This window comes from Ptychodera flava, assembly GCF_041260155.1.
Source record: "Ptychodera flava strain L36383 chromosome 3 unlocalized genomic scaffold, AS_Pfla_20210202 Scaffold_25__1_contigs__length_14229661_pilon, whole genome shotgun sequence".
In the NCBI taxonomy this organism is placed as follows: Eukaryota; Metazoa; Hemichordata; class Enteropneusta; family Ptychoderidae; genus Ptychodera; species Ptychodera flava.
Window position 1 is genome coordinate 3,315,610 of NW_027248279.1, and position 23,241 is coordinate 3,338,850.

Consider the following 23,241-nt stretch of genomic DNA (forward strand, 5'->3'; position numbering starts at 1 on the left):
TAAAATTATGCTGAGGCCACTGCCCTGTCGTCAGATGAACGCGTAATTGCGTGAACATAACCCGCGTACGCATGAACGAAGTTTATGTCTTGCAGTCACGCAACGCCGACGCGATGTACCTTTCATATACTTCTGGCAGAGAGGTGAAGCGAACGGTATGCGTACATGGTATGTCATTCAACAACCACATACACCAAGACAATGTATGTCCACTATTACTGGTGTACAACCTGATACAGAAAACTTAAATTTCGTTGTGAATTGCCGAAAGCCCACCTTCAATCATCACTTTACCGTACATCAACAGTGGAACGCGCGGGATTGCTTGCAAACACGCGAGGTCGTGTCCCTGAGGAGAATCAACGCGCTTGATATTAACAAATTCGACAAGGAAGTGTAAGCAGTTGTTTTCTTTTGCTTGATCTAAACGAGCCGTAGCGCATGTCCACTTGTTAAACTTATAGTACAGTGTGTATGTCAAAATGGCCGCGTGTTAAATATGCACGCAAAATATAAATCTGTTCATTGTACTTTTGTCATCTGTATACAGTTCACCACTACCAGTTCACCACTACCATGCCGATCTCCACAAAGATGCGACTTTCGCATTTTTAAATATTGGATATTTACCATCTAGTGTCGAAGGTTGACATATCGGAGATTTAACCACCCTACAGATATTTTCAAACCCGACTTCCTGGGACTTCTCTAACTTCAGTACTGGACAATAAGCTTACCAGATTTGTCAAATCGCGGGTTTATATCCGATAATAAATCGAGGATTTCACCACTTTGCAGATCTTGTCAAACCCGACTTCCAAGGACGGACTGACTGTAACTTCGATACTAGATGATACTAGATTCTGTCAAATCGCGGGTAAATATCCGATATATATCTGAGATTTCACCACTTTACAGGTCTTGTCAAACGTGACATCCAAAAACATCGACACTATCTAAACGATACCAGATTTTGTCGAATCGAGGGTAAATATCCGATATAGATCCTCACCGCCTTACAGACGTTATCAAACCCGACTCCCAAGGACTGATTCTAAGTTTGTATGATACTAGACGATACCAGATTTTGTCGAATCGCGGGTAAAAATCCTACATCGGAGATTTCACCATCTTGCAGATCTATCCAAACCAATTTAACTTCGATATTGTACAGTCCAGAAGCCGTAAATATCGGATATTATATAAAAGTGCAATGTTGCAGTGTGTCCTTCAGATCTCAGCATTACTGGTGCATAACATTTCTGACTTGTTTTTGTCATGTCGGGAGCTAGTTCTTATCATAAACAGTAGAGAATCTCTACTGTCTGTGTTCTTATGAGGTAAAAAAACCCCAACAAAATGAGAAACCGCATCTCTGCATTACTTTTGCGGGACACCAAGGATGATAAGCTAACTTACAGTTGTTTGGCCAAAGCGTTCCCTTTTGCCCAGATTCAGACATATTAGCTACGGGCAAGTGTTTTTGATTTCAGGTAAATTAAAAAAGAAAAAAATGTCTGTTACATATTTGCAAGTTGCAAAAGCCTGGCGTAAGAGGCAGCAAGCCCCTATCTATCGGCGATTTCACAGAGCCAGCGTGCCGAGACAAAACAACTCACTCTATTATCAACTATTGTGTCGACATTAGAGTCCCGAAGATAGGTCATTCTAGCATCGTCTACCCGGTAGTATCGATATTAGCTTCCCAAAATCGCTCGTAAAATCGATTGGTATGTATGACAGATATATGTGTGGAACGTCAAACTTTGAAACCAGTCAGTAGATTTCCTCTAGTGAATTGTGTAAAGTCAAACCTTTCTTCACTAAAGTTGTTTTGAGCCTGGCATACACTGGTCGATTGACGTCACTGGTCAAACAAAAAGTGAATTTGCGCATGCGCAGAGTGAACGTGCTCGACCATCTAGGGGCCACTCTGCCGACGTCGCGGCCCGCAATCTCTCACGATGTTTCACCAGATATCGCGAAACAAAAAAGAGCCAAAACAATCTCGATAAGTCATCTACATAGCATTCACCAAATAAGCTTTTATCATGGACAGTAGTAGCTCTACGTGGCAGGGCTGAACGCCAGTAACACAGCTCTGCCTGGCAGAGTTATTAGATGTAGCTTCTACCGGCTATGTTTTCATTCATAGACTCGTAACAGGTCAAGCCCTTCCTGTGTATACTCTACGCATTACCACTCATTGATAGAAAATAAACTGACCTTGGAAATCGTAATCTCAAGTCTTGATCTCTGTCTGAATGTACGGATTATGTAACCTGCAAGTGTCCCTTGATTTAGGTATACCAGACCAAAATTTTAAAATCAGAATTGCAATAAATATTCTTTATTAACAGCAAGAACTGTGCAAGGGATGGTTAAAATTGAAAACCTGATGAAAATTGCTTGATCGGTTCAGAAGTTATGAGCCTCTAAAGGTTGCTCAAAAAGCCTACATCAACCGTCATAGGTGAAAAAATATGAAATATTGAATAAATTCCAATATTTGGAATGATTTTTTTTCAATAATTTGTACTTCCAAAACAAATTATGTAGTCCTTTGAGGAGAAAAGGAATATATTTACAGAGAAAAAGTGTTTCTGACACTATAGCTTGGCCTCTGTACTGGAAAAACGAGGTTAAAAATGGCAATTTTTACCAAAATTCTGACTGAAGTAAGGCTCAAAATAGTTATTTTAGACAAATTGCAAGTTTCAAGGGTGGATTAATACAGAAAATCAATACATCATGAAGTTTTTTTTGGTAAAGTTACAAAATATGACAACTTTCTAATTTGTTTATAGTATAATGATTTCAAATGTTTGCTTTGATGTAGAAAAATTGGGTCATAAACATGTAAATATTGCTATTTTTGGTTTAAAATCTTGAAAAATTCAGATCCACCCTAATTAAATATGCAAAACCAACGTAGTTTTGGTTCTCAATGTCATATCACCGTGAAATTTTGGCAGTCAATGTTTTTAAGGAAACTCTATACATTAATAAAAGTGACTTGTAAATTTATGCAAAAACCACTGGTTTCCATGGCAACAGTGCAACGTTTTGCATATACAGTACAAAGCTTTACTTCTTTATGATCTGTGGTTGGAACACATGAAGGAAATAGGTGATCTCAACAAGCTCACTATTAATGCCCATGTATATGTTATTGCATTTATGTCTCAAAATTCAAAAATTGTTACACAATAACAGTGTAATTTACATTATGATCACACTGTTTTGACAAGCTACAAACTTGGCATTTCAACAAACTTAACAAGTAGAACAACAAACTGTAGTTTGCACACTGAACAAAAATATTGAAATATACACTGAGGGAAATCTGTAAAAGTTACAGCTAACGTCCCTTTTACCGCTACATTACTTTTTTTTCACAGTTACTATGTTTTTGTGTGTACAACTTACAAGTAGGCCAATATGTGGCTGCATGGCCATGAATTTGTATATAACTGTATATCATATTCTGAGAGCGAACAATCTATTTCAAACTTTAGAAGTTTTATGTATACAGAACTACCTTTTGAAAATCTAAAAATCTGAAGGCTAATTGGCAAATTATACATCATTATTCACTTGAATAAATTTGAAAGTTTAAACTGAAACATGTAGATTTCTTATTTACATATTTACCTGACAGTTTTACATGGCAGCACATTCAGAAATACTTTTGACAGAATTTTTTATACAGGCCTGACACATGACCCACTTCTGGAAAATGCCATATGCGGCCACCAGCAGTTGGTATCAGTGATATTTGCACAGAACAAATTTTCTGTCGATAGGAGCTACATCATCTGGAGAGGACCATTTAAATTTATCATGAGTTGTATAGGAACAGGGATGCATGAATTTGACAATCAAGTTTCATTCTCTGTATTCATGATCTGTCCTGGAAACCAGACGTCTTTTCCACTGCCATCCTTCTCATATGCCACTGCAATGAAATCTCCACTTGCACACTGTATTTCACACTGTTCCTGCTCTGTCTCACTGTCACTATCTCTTTCAAGTCTACGTCGTTTTGTTTGCTTTCTTTCTTCTTTTTCTTTTGTCTTTTCTTCATGTTCTGCTGTCCCGTCTCATGTGTCCTTGCAGTCTTTGTATTACTTGTGCTGCGGTGTTGTGCTTTTCCTGCTGTCACTTCTGCCTTGTCTAAGAAACACTGCTTGATATCCTCAAAGTGTGCCTTCCTTCTGGGATCTTGGAAATTCCATTCTGGGGTCTTTTGTGTATAGGTATCTGTTGTTGTATTGTTCAAAATGATCTTTTTCAGGTTCTCTGTGAGTGTAGCGCTGCTGTATGCCTTGCCATCTTTACTTGCTTGGAATAATTCCTTATTTCCTTTCACCTGTAGCACTTTATGGTAATATTTTATTTCTGTTAGCAGAATATCACGTTTTCCACTTTCATTACTGATGTTTGACAGCATACGCTCTACGTCTGTGTCTGATCTGCATGGTCCATTGTGTGCATGAACTTTATCTATCAATATCTGCCTTTCTTCTATCTTTCTTTGTTCTGCCATTTTGTTCTTCTGTGCATGTTGTTGGATGATTTTCTGTTTCTTTTCCTTTACATTTTGGACATACTCTTGATGTTTTGACCTCACAAGTTTACCATACTTGCGTGCTTCTGTCATTAGAGCTGACTTATCTTCTGTACTCTTATCTTTCAACCATTCCATAGTTTTGTTCTTTTTTATCATGATCACACTTGAATGATGTCTGGTACTGGCATTAGGCTTCTGATGTTTTGAATAATCATAGTCACCGAAGTCATTTTCACCAATCAAATTATCCTTTTTGGTATGTGCAGTGCAAGCAGAGAGCAAAGGTGAACTTTCCTGTCCATATTTCCCACCAGGGAGATATTCCTGCAGCTGTTTGACAGTGACAGAGAGACTTGCTGCACAGATAAGTTCAAGAACTTCTCTAGTCAGCTCACTGCTTTCAGCATCAGATGTTGCAAATAGGCTGTCAGATACTTCATCATCTTTGGCCTTGGAAATCGGGGAATAATATCTCATCCATTGACAAGAGTGTAGATGCATCATTGGTCCATTGCTGCAACTTGTCTCTCAAAGGTATGATGTACTCGTAAAGCTTGGTCACAGGTACCTTACTCTTGATCAACAACCAGAGTGGTGTAGTGACCTTACGGCTGAAGATTCCAAGTGCTCTCAATCCACAGAGTAAAGCTTTACTATTTATGTCTGCTTTAACAGATGTCAGAAGTCGATTCCCTTTGGTGAGATAGCCATCACTAAAAAACTCCTGTATATCTCTCGCATGATGATATAGCACTGCTGCTCCCTCAAACAGACAGTTGAATCGATTACCACGGTAACTGAGGACTTCTGATTTTTTTTCCTTTAGCTCCATGAAACTCAACCACTCAGATCGACATCCATTCTTTTGGTCTCCGCGTGGACCCAAGACTTCGGATGCGGTTCTCAGCACACGGTGTACTGCTGATTCTGTACAGGACCACATTTTGAACTCTGGTAGCCCATCTCTCCCCAGTTTCCCATACACTTTCTCAAGGCAAGGTTGCAGCTGTTTCAATGCTGTTTCACACTGTGTGCTGAGGCCTAGAAGAAAATGGGCTGAGCAATAGAAGTAATTTAGATGAGCATTACGTTCATCTAGGTCAGGAACAAACTGCTGCCGCCATTCATCTAGCTTGTTATGGTACGCTTTCATGATACTTGATCTGTCTGATACAACATTGGTTAGTTTCCTCACCAGTTCTTTCATTGCACCCTGACTGTCTGTTTCATTTGCATATTCTGAAAGTTCCTCCATCAGTTTTATTGTTGTATCCAAGACAGTCTGTGAATTTTCCTCTGCCACATCCAAATATCCAGAGTGAGACTCTCTCCACTGTCCAATGTGACCTCAAAGTCTAGCACTTTATCTCCATCGCGAGATGTTCCATCAGTGTGCATGTCATAATGCTTTGATTGCATTATTTTTTCACTGACATGTTTTTGGCCAGGTAGTGAGCTTCGTCTGCAATGTTAGTGGTGGTTGTTCTTTTCGGTAGATCTTTCTTGTCAATCTTAGCATGGTGGATGGTTCTTGATACAATTTCAATGACGTCAGGAATTTTACTTGAACCAATCTGTTTTCCCTGAAGCTCCATCACACAGGTTCGAAGATCATCACTGAAAGGTGCATTGGTACATTCATTTGTCCTCAGATATACAACTCCCTCATTAGCATTGTCAAGCTGACTGGTTAAAACATCGATGTTGTCTTCTAGTGCTTTTACTTTCTCTGTTAGACTTGCAATAGTTGATGTATTTTCTTTTATGACATTTTTGTATGTGATTGAAGATTTCTTGTTTTGTGACACTGTTGTTTGTAGCAGTTTTTTATCATGCTTTAGATCTTTGACAACTTTCTGATAATCTTCTTTCAGCTGACCTTCTCTTATTTCACTTTTTTTCATGGTTTGGTTGGCAAGACATAACTTTGCTTTTAATTTCCCAATCTTTGCGTCTGCTTTATTACACTTTACTTCTCTCTGTTTGATTTCTTCATCCCATCGTTTTAGTCGCCTGTAGTAGTTGTTTTCTTTCACTGATTTCATTTGTTTTTGAGTGAGTATGAGTCGTTGTGACAGCTCATTGTACTTGTTTTTCAGTTTGTTGTACTTGATTGAATACACGGTCTCAGTTTGCAGCTCACTATATAGAGATTCTAACTCTGCTACAATTTCTTTTCTAGCTTCCAACTGTTCCACTGCCACTTTCAGTTGTACATCAAGTTCTGCTACTCTGCATTTCAGCTCTCTCTTTTCTTTTTCAAGTACTTTGTTTTTCACTGTAGCTACTCTCAGCTCTTCACAAAGTGTTGTTGTTGTTGTTGTTGTTGTTGTTGTTGTTGTGTTTCTGTGGATTTTTATTTCGTTCCTCTTGTGATATATTTTTAACGTAAAGTTCATGTTTGAATGTTGTTGCTGTTACTCTGTTTGTCTTGTTCATCTGTGCATGCTTGTAGGCTGTTACACCCCACATCTGTCGGAGACACTGTGGTGAAATGCCATTTAGAGCTGGAAGGAGTTTGCTGGCCCACTCAGTTGCATTTATCCATGTAAAAAGTCCCTTTAAGATCAGTGACCTCAATTCAATAACTGCCCCATTAGCAACCTGTCTGTCATGTCATCAAGGCCGTTGAGAGTATACAATGATGGTAAAGTAATCCCCAGATCACAGCAGTATTCACCAATAAAATCTCCGGTGTTACACTGGTACAGCTCTGACATTGACTTATTTAAGTACGCTATTTGTTGTTGTCTGTTCATTTTCTTTAATTCTCTTTCTTGCTTTCTCTTCATGTTTGACAAACGTTGGGTTCTTTGGTAAATTTGTTGCTCCCATTTGTTTCAAACAATCATATAGAGTTACAAGACTTCCTGCTTCCATCGACAGAAGAAGAAAAATTGCGTTTGTGATTTTTTTCCCATCTGCAATGAAAATGAATAAAACCATATTACTATATTTTCTTAACTTTTATTAAAGTTTGCCATGATATTTCCTGAATTCCTGTGAGATCTACGTCAAAAAATTGACAGAGCTAAACTTCTAAAGTCAAGCATCTTACAATTTTGGTTTAGTGGGCAGGCTAAGTTGTTTGTACATAAACAAACTAAAATTTTGTTTCTGTCATTTTCTTGCAGAATTATTTTGTTGAAATTAAATACAGTAACTAAGATATAAATAAAAATTAAAAATAAATTTAAATATGAAAAATTAAACAAAGAGTTGACATCAGAAGAGCAAGCAAAACAAAGGCCGGTGTCAACTAGAAAGACACTAACTTATTTTTTTTTAATTGAAAAATTGGGCATAGGTTTCCCCTGCATGGGCACCTGGCCCATGGCAGCTGCTGTTCAGCAGATTAAACCCAGACAATCAGCATCAACTCAAGAAAAAATTTATGAAATATTAGAAAAAAATTTTGAGGGGCAAAATGGAAATGCACTTTACTCAAAAATTAACGTTTACCTGAATTTATTGCTTCAAAAACCAAATGTCAAAATAACGGGATTACTTCTCATCCAACATGATGCTCAAATTACAGTATACAGCTCAGAGCAAAAAATCACAGCCGTTCACAATTATTTTTAGACTAGAAATATATTTCAGTAATTTACAAGAAAAATATAGTATTTATTGAGAAAAATATCAACAAACTTACCATTCTGTGAGAATCTTGCCAAAATCTCACCGATATTTCCACCAGTCAAGCCAGAAAGCTCGAGTGCCAAGTCTCGGGTAGCGCTAGCGTCCATAGTTACAGATGTCGTCAACAAGACTCAAAGTTCGCGCGGTTCAGCAGCACTCTCAACAAAAAAAATCACCTACCGCTATTGAGTCTCTGATTCATCCACATTTATTTCAAATTCAATAAATAGACGAGGTCTCAGTAAACATATCAATGTAATTTTCTCCCCATTAAAATCTTTAGAAATGTCCAAATGTGCTCACAAATTTTTCAAATGAAGATTTTTACAAGATTTAGTCAGAATTTGCAGACGAAAATGGTACCATTCGAAAGACAATTTCATAGCGAAAATACCCGGAACATTTCATTTGTCTAGCTGCGCAGACTCAGCAGCGACACCCGATGATTTATGGGTAAGGTCATAAAACAGCTGGAGGTCAAATTGCGTCTTTCGAGGTCAGTGCTCAGAGCTCACGCTGTGGCAATTTTACGATGGCCATTTCTTCATTTTGTTACGTAAATTTCGAAATAAAGACAAGTAAGTGACACTAAGGTATCCTTTTACTCGGATTAGCCCCTTTTTAGCCTCATTTTCTTGAAAAAACCCAACATTTTTTATTTCTAAACATGGTCGATCTCCGTAGTCACGCACGCGTTCAGTAGCCATTGTATGGCCGTCTGGTATACCTAGTGTATGCAACCCGAGCATGCCCGGAGTGCCTGTCAAACTCGATTCGTGGACGCAAAGTGATGTCATATATGCATTCAGTCCATAGAGGTATAGATAGACGGATTTACCACCATGGTCAGTCTTACTTGGCTTTTCTACTCGTCTTTCCGAAACGAATTTCAAACAAAAAAACGCTCTTGAAAGACGCTGATATTTGCAATAGAATAGAATGTAATAGAATGCTGTGGCCAGTCACAGTCCCTCTAGAGGGACTGTGAACCAGTAAATAAAATTTTTGATATGGGTCACTTTGCAACTAAAATGCTAAACATTTTTTTCGATGTCGAATTCAACTTGCTGCTCTGTGAGCTCCAGGGATAATACTTTAGCTCTCGTGATGTAAAGTTTGTTTATTAGTATTGGTTGAAGTTTCAAACTTTCATTGGGTCACCTCGCGGCGACGTAATCATGACTATTTTATGACGTAACACTGTCAAAGGAGGTGGAAAGAGAGCGTCCGAAGCTGGTCACAAGAGAAATTGCAAAGACAACTAGACCATTGCAAGGAATGCAGACGTACCGATACAGATACCCATCGACGTGTAGTTTCAACACTGACCGCACCTCCGTCGATATGTATAGACTCGAGCAGGAAATTTTTAATCGAAATATATAGCCCAATTTACATTGAATCAGAAAAAAACAGTTGCTTGCTTGATATGGATAACTTGCGGTAGAACATCAAAACATCGGTACATGAAGTTTGCCTGGCGATGTAAAGATCGGGCAGATCGTCCATGCAGCCGACACGAACACGAACTGTCTGATAGCGGCTATCAAATACTATGAAAAATAGGAAAGAATGAGCTACAAAATCACTATCAGTTTTAATTTGCAGGCAGAATAAGTCTGTGACTTGGTATAAAATACGCAGGGGGGGGGGGGGACGGCGGCAAGGTTTATAAATGTACACACACAGCGATATGCTGTCAAGGAATATCCCTCCATGCATTGTCAATAATGGGTCGGAAATAAAAAGGCGAAGGTAAAATCAAAGAACGTTGAAAATCTTGCAAGCCAAGAATGAAAACTATCGGTTTGAGTGCTCAATAATGTCGCTTCTCGCATTTTCATGGCTGACTAAAAAACTATATAGGCGGTGTAATCACAGTTTGCGACCCGGCGTTTTCGTGCTGCAGCATAATGCAGGCCACGGTCTCTCAACGGGCGTATTTCAGTTCTATTTCATATCATGTGATTACCTGTGCAACCATATTATACAGTATATTTATGCCAAGTGGTTGATCTTTAAAGTAATTCCCATATGGTGATTTACTTGCGATGTACAGTACGGCATTCTTGCCAGGATAAGGTTGGCAACTTTTCCTCTAAAAGGAAATTGAAAGAGCTCGGGGAAATGCGCTGACGGGTTACGTCGTATCAGCAGTGCAGTGTGATACAAAATGACAATTCTTGAAACATAAGCAGCTGCTACTAAATTTATGAACGGGTAGGTAAAAATGCGGTGCTCACATGCGACCCTAACCTATTCAAAGCCAAACACAGGAATGAAATATGAAAAAAGGAAATTTGGCGAAAATTCAAATCAACGAGAACTTCCGTGGGATACATCAGTATTCGTGTAACATTCTGCAAGCAAGAACATGGAACTCATGAAGATTTGTAGACGTATTTGGTAAAGACAACCGAAATACGGAGTCTCTCCTAATGAAAATCTCAAAAAATTTAAGCCTCGGCAAGCAAGAACCAAAAATAATATCTTTGACCAAAATGAGGGTGGCTGCCCCATCCGAAACACACAGTAATGCTGACCGCAAGTAATACTCGCAGTACGAACCCACCGGTACATCCTCCGGTATACCGCTACCAATAAATGTAACCACTATCTTACTGGTATGTCTTTGCTCAGTCCAAGTGAGAGGTATCGGGCACGGAAGTTTACGGTAATTCCGAGTATACAGTGGTTTCTTTTCAGTGCACAGTTTGGTACCTTAGTTATCGCTACGAAAGTGTTTGCCCCAGCCGGTACTAGACAGCGAAACAGATGAGGTACGATAGGTCCGGGATTTGCTTCGTACACTGTTAGGCTGCAACCGCTAAGTCGTTCGGATTTTGCTCAAGCATCTATTAAAAGGGGGTCGCATTAATACAGGAGCAACGTCTCTTTGGTCTGTAGACATTCACCGTGTAATTCATGGCGAATTACCACTACTCCAAAATGTCATTCCGGCGAGTAATACGCGCGGCTTGTATAAATTTTCCGGTAATTGTAAGTTTCCTTAGATCTGTTCTAATTGTTCCTCATGTTTTTACTCTATTCCTACATGGGACTTCGCTGTATATCAAACCACAAGCAACTGTGTTCTCAGTGGCACTCTAACATATACCTGATATGCACAGCAAAGGACTCGTGCTCACACTATATTAAACCCAGGATAAGAGGGTAAACTGTCCTTTGTAATTCTACGGTCTGATTAGTTCCGAGATGTAGATGGGCGGGTCTTCTGCCCTATCATGACAAATAGTATGATCTTCATCTCGGTGGTAGTGAAGTGTAAAAGATGATGTAATCATAAAATAATCAAAAAAGCAAAAATGATAGCGATAACAATATTGTAGACGTAAAATATTCACTTAAGCAGTTCTTGTAATAATGTCCCCTTCGGTATTCATTCAAGTATAGAATATAGGTCACTGCATGAGTTCAAGGTCATTGTCTTACATACATTGGACAAAGCATTGAAGCGGTACGTCGAGAGATATATAATACATTTATCGCAATATTTTCACCATTCAAACAGACAAAAATGATGAATACTTTTATTTTCACTGTACCGAAGAAAAAAAAACACAGAAAATAAAACATAACGAGGATGCCACATACACATAAAAATGCCCGCAGAGTTCGACATGGTACCATTTAACCCGCCCTGAATCACCCATACTAACTCGCCCAATACTCCATCTCGGCCGACATCAGTTTTCAAGAGTACCTGATAACTCATTGACGCCTGGTAACGCTGACTACAGTCTCTCTGCATGGGGTCTGCCAGACACACACATACATCTATCTATCTGCAATGTGTTCGTATATTAGACGATGTCACAGAAATATCGTTCTGTGATCATGACTTCGCACTAATAATAGCATGCAGGCATGCACCCCAATCTGTGCCTGAGGCTGTATCAAATCATAGACCACCGAGGGTCTATGATCAAATGTACACAAACAGCACCACTGAATGGACCAACAAAGACAATTTATTTATTTCGAGGTATAACGAGAATGACATTCGGAATTCGCATCTGAACGCAAGTTCGGTAACCGTACCGGCCCGGTTTGGTCACGACATCCATATAATGATGACAGTCATATTTTGACGAGCAAGGAACAAAATTCATCAAAAAATGAACAGAAACCTATAAATATTAGGAACAGATTACACATTTGGTATATTTCGACAAGGAATGCGTTATATAGATGTAGGAATTTGTCGCAAAGTTAACATTTCAGAACATTGTGTAAGCAGACCCGTGTCAGGCGGTCATTGTGGAGGTCTCCACAAGTAACTTCGAAGATCAAGTGAAGATTATATCGCGATATCAAAGTTTACTCCATATAAATAATAAGCTGATTGCTTCAAAATCATTTGGCAGAGGCCTGCAGTGAGCTTGCGTACGTTCCGCCATGGATGTAAGCCTACAAAATCACTGAGTGGTACCGCTAAGTTGCGTCGCTTGACAAAATGTCGACATGATCAGAGACTTTTAATGTACAGCTACAGTAGACACATTAATTCAAAATCATCAAAATGCAGCGCGATTTTTATCTAAAGAAGCACGGTCGCGTAGCGGCACACAGCCCGTCGCGTCGTGGCGATGCGTGCCGCGATAGCTGTAAACTACCTCAATATGTCGGTCAATTTATATTTGTCTTGATTATATCATGGTGAACGCGCCATCTGGATTGGTAGTATCTCTATCACTCTGTAAACACTACATTGCTAACAACACAAAACATAACATTGATGTCGTGTGATAAACGCATAAATATTTCTAGTTTAATCTGTGTTTACACCCACATTTTAGTTTGCTCAAAGTTTAATACCTACCATGTTCTGTAATCTTGAATGTACAGCTAGCTTCGGAGTCCAAACACTTGTATCAGCAGCATATTTTATTGGACTGAGCTCTATAACATGATGATTTCTTTATTGAACGTGTTCATTAAAGGGCCATTATTTGTAACTGTTGACCATTTTTTACCTCGACGATCTGACAATGTAAGAATTCAAACTACAGGAGGAGATATCTGTGTAATTTTGAGACAAAATATCGAACAAAACAACAGTTTTTAACGAGGTTGTTATGTTGACAATCATACAGTATTTGTTTTTCTATTTTCATTATGAGTCCCGCGAGGAAACAACATGTAAATGTTGATACCGTACTGTTGTTGTAAGGTCGCATTCTAAACTGCCGACGATCGGACAATGTAAGAATTCAAACTACGGGAGGAGATATCTGTGTAATTTTGAGACAAAATATCAGACAAAACAACAGTTTTTAACGAGGTTGTTATGTTGACAATCATACAGTATTTTTAATTCAGTGTTCACTTTGAGTCCCGCGAGGAAACAAAGTGTAAACTTTGATACCTTACTGTCGTTGTATTACAAGGTCGGAATATAAACTGCCGACGATCGGACAATGTAAGAATTCAAGCTACGGGAAGAGATATCTGTGTAATTTTGAGACAAAATATCGGACAAAACAACAGTTTTTAACGAGGTTGTTATGTTGAAAATCATACAGTATTTAATTCAGTGTTCACTTTGAGTCCCGCGAGGAAACAAAGTGTAAACTTTGATACCTTACTGTCGTTGTATTACAAGGTCGGAATATAAACTGCCGACGATCGGACAATGTAAGAATTCAAGCTACGGGAAGAGATATCTGTGTAATTTTGAGACAAAATAACAAACAAAAGATGAGTATTTAACGAGGTTTTTATGAAAACAATCATACAGTATTTAATTCTGTGTTCATTTCGAGTCCCGCGAGGAGACAAAGTGTAATTTTTGATACCGTACTGTGGATGTTTTACAAGGTCGGATATTAAACTGCCGACGATGGGACAATATAAGAATTGAAGCCAAGGTAGAGATATCTGTGTAATTTTGAGACAAAATAACGGACAAAACAGTATTTAACGAGATTTTTATGTTGACAATCAAACAGTATTTGTTTTTCTGTTTTCATTATGAGTCCCGCGAGGAAACAACATGTAAATGTTGATACCGTACTGTTGTTGTAAGGTCGCATTCTAAACTGCCGACGATCGGACAATGTAAGAATTCAAACTACGGGAGGAGATATCTGTGTAATTTTGAGACAAAATATCGGACAAAACAACAGTTTTTAACGAGGTTGTTATGTTGACAATCATACAGTATTTAATTCAGTGTTCACTTTGAGTCCCGCGAGGAAACAAAGTGTAAACTTTGATACCTTACTGTCGTTGTATTACAAGGTCGGAATATAAACTGCCGACGATCGGACAATGTAACAATTCAAACTACAGGAGGAGATATCTGTGTAATTTTGAGTTGAAATAAAGGACAAAACAACAGTTTTTAACGAGGTTGTTATGTTGACAATCATACAGTATTTAATTCAGTGTTCACTTTGAGTCCCGCGAGGAAACAAAGTGTAATTTTTGATACCGTACTGTGGATGTTTTACAAGGTCGGATATTAAACTGCCGACGATCAGACAATGAAAGAATTCAAGCCACGGTAGAGATATCTGTGTAATTTTGAGACAAAATAATGGACAAAACAACAGTATTTAACGAGATTTTTATGTTGACAATCAAACAGTTTTTGTTTTTCTATTTTCATTATGAGTCCCGCGAGGAAACAACATGTAAATGTTGATACCGTACTGTTGTTGTAAGGTCGCATTCTAAACTGCCGACGATCTGACAATGTAAGAATTCAAACTACAGGAGGAGATATCTGTGTAATTTTGAGACAAAATATCGAACAAAACAACAGTTTTTAACGATGTTGTTATGTTGACAATCATACAGTATTTAATTCAGTGTTCACTTTGAGTCCCGCGAGGAAACAAAGTGTAAACTTTGATACCTTACTGTCGTTGTATTACAAGGTCGGAATATAAACTGCCGACGATCGGACAATGTAAGAATTCAAGCTACGGGAAGAGATATCTGTGTAATTTAGAGACAAAATAACAAACAAAAGATGAGTATTTAACGAGGTTTTTATGAAAACAATCATGCAGTATATTAATTCTGTGTTCATTTGAGTCCCGCGAGGAGACAAAGTGTAATTTTTGATACCGTACTGTGGATGTTTTACAAGGTCGGATATTAAACTGCCAACGATGGGACAATATAAGAATTCAAGCCACGGTAGAGATATCTGTGTAATTTTGAGACAAAATAACGGACAAAACAACAGTATTTAACGAGATTTTTATGTTGACAATCAAACAGTTTTTGTTTTTCTATTTTCATTATGAGTCCCGCGAGGAAACAACATGTAAATGTTGATACCGTACTGTTGTTGTAAGGTCGCATTCTAAACTGCCGACGATCTGACAATGTAAGAATTCAAACTACAGGAGGAGATATCTGTGTAATTTTGAGTTGAAATAAAGGACAAAACAACAGTTTTTAACGAGGTTGTTATGTTGACAATCATACAGTATTTAATTCAGTGTTCACTTTGAGTCCCGCGAGGAAACAAAGTGTAATTTTTGATACCGTACTGTGGATGTTTTACAAGGTCGGATATTAAACTGCCGACGATCAGACAATGAAAGAATTCAAGCCACGGTAGAGATATCTGTGTAATTTTGAGACAAAATAATGGACAAAACAACAGTATTTAACGAGATTTTTATGTTGACAATCAAACAGTTTTTGTTTTCTATTTTCATTATAAGTCCCGCGAGGAAACAACATGTAAATGTTGATACCGTACTGTTGTTGTAAGGTCGCATTCTAAACTGCCGACGATCTGACAATGTAAGAATTCAAACTACAGGAGGAGATATCTGTGTAATTTTGAGACAAAATATCGAACAAAACAACAGTTTTTAACGATGTTGTTATGTTGACAATCATACAGTATTTAATTCAGTGTTCACTTTGAGTCCCGCGAGGAAACAAAGTGTAAACTTTGATACCTTACTGTCGTTGTATTACAAGGTCGGAATATAAACTGCCGACGATCGCACAATGAAAGAATTCAAGCTACGGGAAGAGATATCTGTGTAATTTTGAGACAAAATAACAAACAAAAGATGAGTATTTAACGAGGTTTTTATGAAAACAATCATACAGTATTTAATTCTGTGTTCATTTCGAGTCCCGCGAGGAGACAAAGTGTAATTTTTGATACCGTACTGTGGATGTTTTACAAGGTCGGATATTAAACTGCCGACGATCAGACAATATAAGAATTCAAGCCAAGTAGAGATATCTGTGTAATTTTGAGACAAAATAACGGACAAAACAACAGTATTTAACGAGATTTTTATGTTGACAATCAAACAGTTTTTGTTTTTCTATTTTCATTATGAGTCCCGCGAGGAAACAACATGTAAATGTTGATACCGTATTGTTGTTGTAAGGTCGCATTCTAACTGCCGACGATCTGACAATGTAAGAATTCAAACTACAGGAGGAGATATCTGTGTAATTTTGAGACAAAATATCGAACAAAACAACAGTTTTTAACGAGGTTGTTATGTTGACAATCATACAGTATTTAATTCAGTGTTCACTTTGAGTCCCGCGAGGAAACAAAGTGTAAACTTTGATACCTTACTGTCGTTGTATTACACGGTCGGAATATAAACTGCCGACGATCGGACAATGTAAGAATTCAAGCTACGGGAAGAGATATCTGTGTAATTTAGAGACAAAATAACAAACAAAAGATGAGTATTTAACGAGGTTTTTATGAAAACAATCATACAGTATTTAATTCAGTGTTCACTTTGAGTCCCGCGAGGAAACAAAGTGTAAACTTTGATACCTTACTGTCGTTGTATTACAAGGTCGGAATATAAACTGCCGACGATCGCACAATGAAAGAATTCAAGCTACGGGAAGAGATATCTGTGTAATTTTGAGACAAAATAACAAACAAAAGATGAGTATTTAACGAGGTTTTTATGAAAACAATCATACAGTATTTAATTCTGTGTTCATTTCGAGTCTCGCGAGGAGACAAAGTGTAATTTTTGATACCGTACTGTGGATGTTTTACAAGGTCGGATATTAAACTGCCGACGATCAGACAATATAAGAATTCAAGCCAAGTAGAGATATCTGTGTATTTTGAGACAAAATAACGGACAAAACAACAGTATTTAACGAGATTTTATGTTGACAATCAAACAGTTTTTGTTTTTCTATTTTCATTATGAGTCCCGCGAGGAAACAACATGTAAATGTTGATACCGTACTGTTGTTGTAAGGTCGCATTCTAAACTGCCGACGATCTGACAATGTAAGAATTCAAACTACAGGAGGAGATATCTGTGTAATTTTGAGTTGAAATAAAGGACAAAACAACAGTTTTTAACGAGGTTGTTATGTTGACAATCATACAGTATTTAATTCAGTGTTCACTTTGAGTCCCGCGAGGAAACAAAGTGTAAACTTTGATACCTTACTGTCGTTGTATTACAAGGTCGGAATATAAACTGCCGACGATCGGACAATGTAAGAATTCAAGCGACGGGAAGAGATATCTGTGTAATTTTGAGACAAAATAACAAACAAAAGATGAGTATTTAACGAGGTTTTTATGAAAACAATCGTACAGTATTTAATTCAGTGTTCATTTCGAGTCCCTTGAGGAAACATAGTGTAATTGTTGATACCGTACTGTCGATGTTTTACAATGTCGGATTCTAAACTGCCGACGATCGGACAATATAAGAATTCAAGCCACGGTAGAGATATCTGTGTAATTTTGAGGCAAAATAACGGAAAAAAGATGAGTATATAACGAGGTTTTTATGTTGACAATCATACAGTATTTATTTTTCTGTTTTCATTATGAGTCCCGCGAGGAAACAATATGTAAATTTTGATACTGCACTGTCGTTGTATTACAAGGTCGCATTCTAAACTGCCGACGATCGGACAATATAAGAATTCAAACTACGGGAGGAGATATCTGTGTACTTTTGAGACAAAATAACGGACAAAACAACAGTTTTTAACGAGATTTTTATGTAAACAATCATACTGTATTTAATTCAGTGTTCACTTTGAGTCCGGCGAGGAAAGAATATGAAAACTTTGATAACTTACTGTCGTTGTATTACAAGGTCGGAATCTAAACTGCCGACGATCGGACAATGTAAGAATTCAAGCTACGGGAAGAGATATCTGTGTAATTTTGAGACAAAATAACAAACAAAAGATGAGCATTTTACGACTTTTATATAAACAAGCATACCGTATTTAATTCAGTGTTCACGAAATGTAGAACCACACTGCATGCACCAAATGAACACAGGGACTGACGTTTACGAGCCTAGCTCCCCACCGTTGGTGGCGCACCACAACTGTACGTGCGGGTATATCTCCCTCGGCAATAATGCGTGTTAAAAGTACTGCGTGTGACATTACCGCACTCGCGTGTACCATTACACGTTACACGCATTTCACACCTTAAAAACTTGCGAGTACATGGAAAGAAACTTTTGTCCGGTAGGGTAGTTCTTATGGCTGACGTAGCTATTAGCTACCTAGCTATTTAGGGGGCTATTCAGCTATCCAGCAATCCCGCACCCCACTCCCTTTGGCTGTATTTACGTGTTACGGTGCGCGACTGACCCTTAAATTCATATCGCTAGAGCTAAGTATTATCCCTGGCGCTCACAGAGCAGCAACTTGAAGTCGACATCAAAATTGACCGATATCAAAAAGTTTACCTGCATCCAACTTGCCACAACATTCTATTAAATATCAGCATCTTTCAAGAGCGTTTTTAAAAAAACTCGTTCAGGAAAGGCGAATGGAAAACCAAGTAAGGCTGATCATGGCGGTAAACCCGTCTATTTATACCTCCTTCATGGACTGACATATATGATGATACACTTTATTATATTACAGTCCATCGTTCAACTGTTCGTCCACGAATCGAGTTTATAGGCACCCGGGAATGCTCGAGCTGCGTACACTCCGTGTCTTCAATCGCAGGTTACATAATCCGTACATTCAGACAGAGATCAAGACTTGAGATTACGATTTCCAAAGGTCAATGTCAGTACATTTTCTATCAATGATGAGTGCTAATCAGTAATGCGTAGAGCATACACAGGAAGGGCTTGACTTGTTACTAGTATGAATAAAAACATAGACAGTATAAGCTAACGCCTATGATTAAAAGCTTATTTGGTGAATGCTATGTATAGATGAGTGATCGGGATTGTTATTTTTGTTTCGCAATATACAGTGAAACATCATGAGAGATTGCACATTCGCAATTTACTATTTGCCTCATCGACCAAGTGCATGCCATGCCAGGGTAGGCTCAAACAACTCAGTGAAGCAAGGTGTGGCTTTGCACAATTTTGACTAGCAGATATTCACTGACTCAGTCGAAGTTTGACGTCCCGAATATTTCTGTTATAAATACCGATAGATTTTACCGGTGATTTCGGGAAGCTAACATCGATACTACCGGGTAGACGATGCCAGAATGACTTGTCTTGCATCTCAGCACGCTGGGTCTGTGAAATCGCTGATAGGCAAGGGCTTGCTTGCCTCTTGCGCCAGGTTTTGCCACTTGCAAATATGTAACAATCATATTTTTTTTCTTTTTAATTTACCTGAAATTAAAAACACTTGCCCGTAGGACTTGTCCATATAATCTGGGCAAAGGAAACGCTTTGGCCAAGCAACTATAAGTTAGATAATTTGTCATCGTAGGTCTCCCACAAAAGTAATGCAGAGATGCAGTTTCTCCTTTTGTTTGGGGGGGGGGGGGGGCGCCCACAACGATGTGCATTAGTCCGGTACGCGCTGACGCGTTACTTTTCAGTTTGGCTTTTTCGTTTGCAATGGATCGCCAACAGCGTCATCGTCATTTTGAATCCTGCCAACAGAACGTGAAAAGAAAGATGCAGCTACGCCAGGAAATCGCTTCTAACGTTTATTTCGTTTTTAGCATAGAAGAAAATATAACTTTCTATGTAGCCCATTCTTCACGATGTCCTGTCTGATGCAGCGCTTGGATTGCCACCACTGTCATGGCGAGAAATGGTATAATATCACAAGTAGATCGTGCCTCGAAGTTTATCGAAATGCTTTTACGTAAAATCTGTATGGAGACGTAATTTCTCGTGTGAACAGATTATGACATAGCAACCACAGTCCTGGCCTTGCGTACAGGTCTGTGTGTTCCCGGCGTTATACGGCCTCTCACATGTAGTCTGTATAACGTCGGGAAAACACAGCACGGTACGCAGAGCTATCTCTCAACCCACTTATAGACACGGTGAAAAAGACAATCGATATGTCCATCAATATCGATAGGCAGTAAATAGTAGTCCTCGTTTGTATACGTTGCACAGGCAGACTCACTTTCTACGTTATTAGACACACACGTTTGGATTATTTGTCCCGAATTTACTAGTATTGTGCTGTCTGGAACCCTGATATACATGATATAAGGCGTTGTAAAATGTTGTAAATTGATAAGTGCTGAAAATTCTGCAGTGTAACCACGGCACTCGAAGACATTGATTTGGTTGATAAAATGTGACATTGTTGTCGGGTTTCTTCGACTAGGCTTTGACGTGATTTTGACTGAAAGGTTTATCGTCATGTCGTTATGTTTACTTGAAGTCATGTGCATGTTATGAAAAAAGGGTACTGAGAACATCGGACTATCGTCAAACCAGAGGCGTCTTACTTATTTCTTTTCCGCATACACGTTGTTAGTTGGAGCCTGATTGAAAACACCGTATAGTCACGGTAAAACAAGCAGAGTACAGCTTGGAGTAACTCTTCAAACAAATGTCCAGACGCGATCACCGTAAAATACCGATCAATTCGACCACCGACGGAAACTGGGACTTTCTCAATCCCTATTAATTCGACCGAATTACATACCCTTCAAAAAATTCCTTCAGTTGGTGATCATGAATGAACGATATTTCAAGACATCGAAAACCACCGTTACGAATACGATGAACCACGGGTCAGACAAAAAGGCAGAAATGAGAACTACAAAGGGCTTTGTAAACGGCTTTCAGATTGGTTTTCAATGGGTCACATGATTATTTCGCTGAGTGGGAAACCTCAGTGATTTTGTGAGCTGGATCTCAGTCGCCGCTTTCGAAATATGCGTGAAATTTCAGCGTGTGTGATGTACCAACCCTCTTGTCTCTGGTTTTGTAACTATTTTCTAACCTTAATATTGAAGAAAGTCAGAATAAATTACCTACTTTCTCCCTTTCTCATCGTCTTTTCCGAATTCTTACCATCCCGTGTCGATTGAAATTTACAGACTTTTTCTGTGTGTGAATCAATATCCCTTCCTAATTTGACAGATATTATGTTCTGAACCACATGTTGCTTGTTCCTAAAACACATAGACAGATGTGCCCCGTGCACTAAAAGGACGAGTTTGCGAAATCTTTTGCGAACGCTGAAAAAATTGCTGAGAAAAATCAATGTTACATGTCGGTAAGTACGGCCGACGCTGCCGTGCCATGCGTTCTTATATATACCGACTGGGAACAGACTACTATTTTCAAACGCAAATGGGGACAGTGTCAAGGAAAGAGTAAGACGACGACTTATTTTTTCAAGCCGAAGAAAATGCTCTTTCTGGTTGTGTTAATGACGCAATCGAATATTTTTGTTCCCAATTAATAAATCATAGACAATCAGTTTATGGCAATTTTTGTCGACCGATAAGTCTTTCCATCTTCAATATTCCACTCTAATTTCACCTATATAATATCCTAACCTCCTGTGACTTTCCTTCTAAACGTTGATTTGCCTTGTGCACCAAAAGAGATGCTGTATTTTATGCCAAACGATGAAAAAATAGCTGAAGAAATAACCATGTATCAGTCAGTACGGCAGGCGAAACCCGGACGGCCATACCGATTGGGGACAGAGCAGAGTAGATCGAAACGCAAACGGGGTGTTATTATAGGAAAGGCAGTGACTTATTTTAAAGCTGAATAAAATGCTGTTTCTAGTTGTGTAAGTCTGTTGATCGAAATATATATTTTGTTCCCAGTTGATTAATCATGGGGGGATTGCAGTCTCGATCTCCCCTTTATGGTTCGATATTTACTGACTCATTCCTTCTCATTTTTGTCAATCGATGAAAGCATTTTCGTCTTCCATATTTCAATCTTACTTTGACTGATGTTATGTCCTGACCTATAGTGTCATTAGTTTTGACCAACGTACAAAAACGTGGCCCATGCGCCCGGTTGACGAGATATTTTGCAAAACGGTGAAGAATTATTTGAACACGTACGGCCATACTGTATGCATGGGGGCCCGGGAGACATCGATGTCAGTCTTTCCGGACTGTTTACATGTAGCTTAGGGGATATCAAAGGAGATGAATCAGTTAGTTGAATAAAACATAACTTTTCGGGCATATCTTATGTCAACTTTGTCAATGTCGGACTTTTGATTCGATTGAGACACCAGAATCACCTACATTCGATCGATGGTGATGAACTTTCTCCAGACCGTGACATGTCACCAGTTACGAACTTTACCGGTTTTCGATACGAATGATGCAATACATTACCAGCGTTGTTCACGTTGTGTTTTGAGTCTGGTATCGAATATAACAGGAAAATAACGACTAGAGTGACGACAGAGACCATGCCCGATACAGGAAATTGACGTCAACTTTTGCATTGAGCAGTGACTTCAGATTGATATATAAATATCGAGAATATAAAACGTTGAAAAATGCCAGAGAGAGAGAGAGAGAGAGAGAGAGAGAGAGAGATAAACGCTGTCGCGAACTGATACTCTTTCGGATAGACGATACACAGACATCCAAAATGTTCACCTATTTTCCAGAAATTCGACAAGTCTTATAATAAGAGTAGAACAAATCCAAAAGTGTTGGTTGAAGTAAATCTTCAGATGTTGGTTTTCCAAAGTTAGACAATACTTACAGAAATATGGTAGTCATAGTCTTCTCTTAAAAACTATTATCTTCAACACCACGTTTCTTATGATCGGTGATGTCA